Raw genomic sequence first — 6,749 nt, forward strand, 5'->3', positions numbered from 1 at the left:
CCAGTTTTCTGTGTTTCTATTTTGTTGATTTCAGCCCTCAGTTTGATTATTTCCAGTCTTCTACTCCTTCTGTGTGAATCTGCTTCTTTTTTTTTCTAGAGCTTTCAGGTGTGCTGTTAAGTCTCTAATGTGAGCTTTCTCCCTTTTTCATATATATTTTTCATTTGTCAATAAAAAAATCAGGCAGACACATTCTTTTCTGATACAGAGCCATGAATCTGAGATCACTGTCCGGCAATGCACTAGAATGACTTATGCTTGCCGGTAACTCTTTTACAATGCTGATGAAGGGACACTACAGATATATACCACTATTTAAGCACACACCCCCTTTGCATTAAGAGGCAAAGTGGCTCAAACAGGAACAACAAAACACTGGCAAAAAAACAAGTAAGAGTAACAATGCTAATTTTCTATATCTCTTGTTCCCATTGTCACTGCACAGCCCAGGTTGGCCTGCTGGGACTGCAGGCTTGTGTCACCACATTCAGTTTCTCTTCTCTCTCAAATATTAAATGCCTTCAGTGTGTCTGAGTTTAAGTCTTCCAGTGTTAAGTGGAATGCTGATATGGATGGAGTTATTGTCACAAGAGTCTAGAATAGAGAGGTATAAGGCAAGAATATGGCTCCACTGGGTGCTGGCCATGCACATGCTTTACTAAGACCATACTACCCAGGCTAGTTGGGCTCAGAGGCCAATCCAGACCTTGTAGGTCATTCTTACTTTATTGGGTCCTAGTTTGTTCTGTATTTCCTTCTAATTAGGACAAGGTGAGAGGAAAGATTCAATTAGTCTAAGAATACCTAGCCACACATCACATTGTCTTACTCAAATATTTTTACCCTTCTGAACATACACCTAATTTCGACCTACAAATGTTTTAAGGATAAACAGTAAAGTCAGCTGAAGAGATAGGTGGAGCATGGGGCTAAGGACTGGCACCACTTTTGGGCATGGCTCTGGTGAGTGAGCTGCTCAGTGGTAGTGGGCAGGACCACCTAGTGAATCTTCTCCAGGAAAGTCTTGCAGCAACTGAGGCAGTGCTGGTACACCACTTCAAAGTCAGAGTCATTGCCATAATAGGTAACTTCAATAATGAGTTGTTTCTGTGGATCATAGCTCCCAAGTAGCTCAATTTTAGCTTTGTAATTTTTAACTTGATTACTTTTTCTATTCAGATCTCTCAGATTGCTTTCATCCATACATAGTATATAATCGAATGTGGCAAAGTCTTCTCTTGTAATCTGCCATGCAGTATGATTCATGGGGATGCCATGTTTTCTCAGGCAGTTCTGCCCATGATAGTCAGGGGGGTTCCCCACTTCATAGGTAGATGTAGCCACACTGTCTATCCTTCAATTGGCGGAAACATTTGCATCAGTTACCAATTTCCTGAAAACTGCTTCTGCAATGGGTGACCAGCAAATGTTACCAAGACACACAAACAACACCGACTTTGACCCAACCTCTGCCATCATCCCATGCAGACCCTGGTGCCCAGAAATAGAGTAAGAACTTGCTGCATCCCTCCAGGGTTTTTTTTTGGCACTTAGTGCTTTGAACTTTCTTCTAAGCACTGCTTTCATTGTGTCCCATAGGTTTGGGTATGTTGTGTCTTTATTTTCATTGAGTTCAAGGTAGACTTTAATTTCTTTCTTTATTTCTTTCCTGACCCAGGAGTGGTTCAGTAGTTGACTGTTCAGTTTCCATGAGTTTGTAAGTTTCCTGAGGGTAGAGTTGTTGTTAAATTTTAACTTTATTCCATGGTGATCCAATAAGACACAGGTGGTTATTCAAGTTTTTTGTATCTGTGGAAGTTTGCTTTGTTACTGAGTATGTGATCAATTTTCGAGACGGTTCTATGAGATGCTGAGAAGAAGGTTCATTCTTTTCTATTTGGGTGGAATGTTCTATAGATGTCTATTAAGTCCATTTGATTCACTACCTCCATTAGTTCTCTTATTTCTCTGTTACATTTCTGTCTGGTTGACCTGTCTATTGGTGAGAGAGGAGTGTTGAAGTCTCCTACTATTAGTGTGTGGCGTTTGATGTGTGCTTTGAGTTCTAGTAAAATTTCTTTTACATATGTGGGTGCTTTTATAATAGGACATAGATACTCAGGATTGAGACTTCCTCCTGATGAATTGTTCCTTTTGTGAGTATAAAGTGTCCATCTCCATCTCTTCTGATTGATTTTAGTTTGGAGTCCATGTTGTTAGATATTAGTATAGCCACACCTGCCTGTTTCTTAGGTCTGTTTGATTGATAAACCTTTTCCTAACCCTTTACTCTGAGGTAATGTCTGTCTTTGTGGTTGACATGTGTTTCTTGTAAACAGCAGAATGTTGGATCCTGTTTTTGCATCCATTCTCTTAACTTGTGCATTTTTATAGGTGAATTGAGTCCATTGATATTAAGTGATATTAATGACCATTGGTTGTTAACACCAGTTTTTTTTCCTTTTTTTTTGGTGGTAGAGTCTGTGTGTTTCCCTTATTTGACCAGTGCTGGTGGAGGGTTGTTAAATGTCTGAGTTATTGTGGGTGTTGTTGGGTTCCTTGGGTTGTAATTTTTCTTCTAGTACTTTCTTTAAGACTGGGTTTGTGGCTACATATTGTTTAAATTTGGTTTTATCCTGGAATATCTTGTTTTCTCCACTGATGGTGAAAGAAAGCTTGGCTGAGTATAGTAGTCTGGGTTTACATCCATGGTCTCTTCATTTCTGCAGCACATCTATCCAAGACCTTCTGGCTTTAATGGTTTCCATAGAGAAGTCAGGTGTAATTCTGATAGGTTTACCTTTATATGTTAGTTGGCCCTTTTCCTTTGCAGCTCTTAATATTCTTTCTTTAATCTGTATGTTTTGTGTTTTGATTATTATATGCGGAGGGGATGGTTTTTTTTCCAGTCTATTTGGTGTTCTGTATGCTTCTTGTACTTTTTTTTCCTATTTTTTTATATCACAAATAAGACTTTATTTGTCACTATTAAAAATCTGGATTTCACACAGATTCTTTGACTGGTGGTTCATATCTATCAGCTCATTCAACCTTAGCACCTGTCTCATCACCAGTAGTTTTTCCAGAACTAGCATCTCCACCATGGAGCTCCATGAGTCTTCCCAATTCAAACTTGGGTTTCTTCAGCATTTTTACTTTTCTAATGAAGACATCATGAAGAGGATAAATGGACTGGCATGACTTTTCTATGTCTTTCCCAATGCTGTCTGGAATCAATTTATTAACCACCTCCTTCAAGTCATTTATCTGCACTTCTCGGGTCATGATCTCCATCATCTTCTTCCGGATCTGGTGGATCTGCTGGTGCTGTGCATATGAGGTCTTGTGGATCTGATTGTTGCATTTTTGGTGAAACCAACACAGAAGAGATGGAGAAAATAACCATTGGTTATCTTGATGTCAACATGAGCTTCCATCATTGTCTGTCACTTTTTGACCATGGAACACATTTTGTCCCGGGTAAGATCCATGCCGTGGAAGTTAGTCAGACAGTTTTCACCCTGAACATTCTCAGTGATTAGCTTGAATTTTCTAAATGCAACTTCATCGTTCTGGAGATCAGCAAGGCTCACTTTAAACACACGACCTTTGAGGCGATCAGAGGGAATTTTGGTTCCTGAGTCCTCATGACTAGTGTCTTTCCAATGTTTCTAATATTGAACATAGCCGTGGCTTTCACATTATACCAATCTTTCTTTGAAAATGGATCAACCACTTTCTTCTTGGCTCCCTTCTTGCTGCCTTTTGTCAGCTGCTTGTTCTTGCTGACCGCCATGGTGCTGCTCAGGGAGCCAAAAGGGCCTTCTTGTACTTTCATAGGAATATCCTTCTTTAGGTTGGGAAAGTTTTCTTCTATAATTTTTGTTAAATATATTTTCTGCACCTTTGATCTGTAATTATTCTTTTTCTACTCCTATTATTCTTAGGTTTAGTCTTTTTATGGTATCCCAGATTTCCTGGATGTTTTGTGTTAAGAATTTATTGGATTTGCTGTTTTCTTTGATCAATGCATTTATTTCCACTATAATATCTTCAGCGTGTGAGATTCTTTCTTCTATCTCTTGTATTCTGTTGATTATACTTGTCTCTGTAGTTTTTGTTTATTTACCTAGATTTTCCATATCCTGCCATCTCTCGGTTTGTGTTTTCTTCATTGCCTACATTTCAGTTTTCAACTCTTGAACTGTTTCCATTACCTGTTTGGTTTCTTTTTCTTGATTTTCCTGGATATATTTGAGGTATTTATTCATTTCTTCTAACTTTTTGTTAGTATTCTCATCCATTTCTTTAAAGTAGTTTTTCACATCCTATTTAATGGACTCTATCATTTTCATAATGTTATATTTAAAGTCTATTTCTTCTACTTCTTCTGGATTAGGGTGTTCATGTCTTCCTGTTGTATGTTCGTTGGATTCTGGTGTTATCCTGTTGCTTTTCAGATTGTTGGAGTAATTCTTGCATTGGCACTTGCCCATCTCTTCTTTCAAATGCTATTAGGAGAATCTTGGCAGCTTGGTCCGATCTTTGCTGTGGTTAACTGTGTACTTGGGGGTTTTTCTTGGTCTACCACCTCTTAGGTCCCCTCAGCACCAGAGTTGTCTCTCAGATCCTCTCCACCCTCAAGTAGGCTGTAGTGGTGGATCCCTCCAGATCGATCTATTGGTACTGGATCAGGGCCACTTGTTGCTGAAGGGCCTCTCAGACAAAAGGGCAGGCTTGGTAGATGCCAGCTCAGTGGAGCAAAAAATCCCTGCAGCCTAGCACTCATTACTGTGTCCCCAGACCCTCAGCCCCAAAGCAGGCTGAGTTGGGGGATCCTAGGACCCCACAAATGGAAAAGGGTGCTTGGTGGACAGCTGGGGTGGGATATATAGAGAAAGCCAGTAGCTGGGGAGAAACCCCACTTAGTGGCCAAAGAGTTTAGGGAATTGGAGGGTGCTTGTGCTCTCTTCCCAGGGCATTGGGCTGCCTGGGTGGGGATACACTTACCCCTCTGGATGGATCAACTAGTAATAGATCAGGGCCACTTGCTGGCAAAGGACCTCACAGACAAAAGGGTGGGCTTGGTAGATGCCGACCCTCCAGATGGATCCACTAGTACTGCAAGAAGTTTTTTAACAATTAATTTATATGATTTTTCTAGTATCAATCATAGAGCTAACAGAGAAAATATCTGTTCATGATTACATTTGTCAATACTATTTTTTCTGTAAAGTACAATTAAATCCTTTCAAATTTTGATTCGAAGATTTTTAACTTTAAAATTGGTAGATGAAGAACTTGGCCAAGTAAAACACTTGTTCTTGCAGAGGATTGGTATAGGAGGAAGGATCACTTGTTCATCTTGGCTGCCTAGTTAGCTTTGCCCCAAAATAACTATAGAGAAATTATAGTAATTAAATCACTGATTGGCCCTTTATCTCTAGTTTTGTTATTGGCCAATTCCTACATCTTATTTTAACCCATTTCTATTAACCTGTGTATCTCTACATGGCAGTGGCTTACTGGGTAAAATTCCCAGCGTCTCTCTCTGGCAGATCCATGGAGTCTCTTTGACTCTGCCCTTCTTCCCAGAATACAGCCTAGTTTTCCCTGACTAGTTCTGTTCTTCCTTGCCATAGGCTCAAAGCAGTTCTTTTTAACCAATGAAAGCACCACTTAGACAGGAGGACCTCCTACATCATTTCCCCTTTTCTGTTTAAACCAAAAGGAAGACTTTAACATGGTAAAATTACATATAACAAAACAGGTATCAAGCAGGAACTACAGTTACAATATTTATATTTACCTTATCTTTTATCATAACTAAGTTAAACTATACCTATAACTATAACATTTTTAACTCCATCAAAGACTCCAGAAGAATATAATATTTCCTAGGTAAACAGGAAGTATATTGTAAGCAACTTCCAAAACTTTAGAAATGACAGAGACATCTTGTTGCTTGGATAGTCACCAAAAGTTCTTTTGTATAATTAGGGCATCCATCTTCAGCCTACAGGTCCATAGTATCCAGGAGACTTTTCCATGAAGCAGAATATTTTAAAGACAGTTCTGCCTATATTGGCAATTTGTCAGTAACTTTTTTGTATACTATAGAATGTCTCACAGACTGTTTCATGAAGCAGAAACCCTGAAGGATCATCTCACCTTTAGGCGAGTTTAGCAGTCATTTTTTGTGAGTTTTGCATGTTCAGTTTTTACAGCATACCATGAAGCTGTCCAGGCAAAGAGCAGTTTCTTGCCCAAACCAACTCCTTATGGAGCCTCTTCAATGCCCATCTTCCTTTTGAAGTAGCTTGATGCTGCCATGAGCAGATGTGTCTCATTGTCATTAAAAGTCCTAACTTTTTAAAACATTTTAAATGCCATATTCTGAAGGTCTCTGGAAGATTTGAAGAATAACTAACTTAAATATATCTCTATAAATCTAGAAAATCTAACTAACATGACTACAAGCTTGACTATTATAGATGATCATCTATTAACCAATATTTCTTAATTATATATTCTTAAATGAACTACACAATCACAATACCTTAATCAAGATCAGAAATACACATACATAGAATAAAATTGACCTTAAATTTGCATTAATAAATTAAGACTCATACCAGTGCAAATTTTTCATATCTATATCATATCTTTCTTTAAATGTAAAAGAATATTTATAAACAATATTTATGAATAAGGGCATAGTTTATCCATACTGTTTTTTGCTGTTTGGG

At 38.5% G+C, this 6,749-nt stretch overlaps 2 pseudogenes; both read right to left on the reverse strand.

Annotated features, from left to right (window-relative positions):
- Nucleotides 1-993: 993 nt before the first annotated feature.
- Nucleotides 994-1,476, reverse strand: LOC125392383 (low molecular weight phosphotyrosine protein phosphatase pseudogene; annotated as a pseudogene).
- A 1,527-nt stretch (nt 1,477-3,003) lies between these two features.
- LOC125392393 (small ribosomal subunit protein eS1 pseudogene) lies at nt 3,004-3,801 on the reverse strand (annotated as a pseudogene).
- Between the last annotated feature and the right edge of the window lie 2,948 nt (nt 3,802-6,749).

Source organism: Myodes glareolus, chromosome 1, assembly GCF_982192425.1.
Source record: "Myodes glareolus chromosome 1, mMyoGla1.1, whole genome shotgun sequence".
NCBI classification, from domain to species: domain Eukaryota; kingdom Metazoa; phylum Chordata; class Mammalia; order Rodentia; family Cricetidae; genus Myodes; species Myodes glareolus.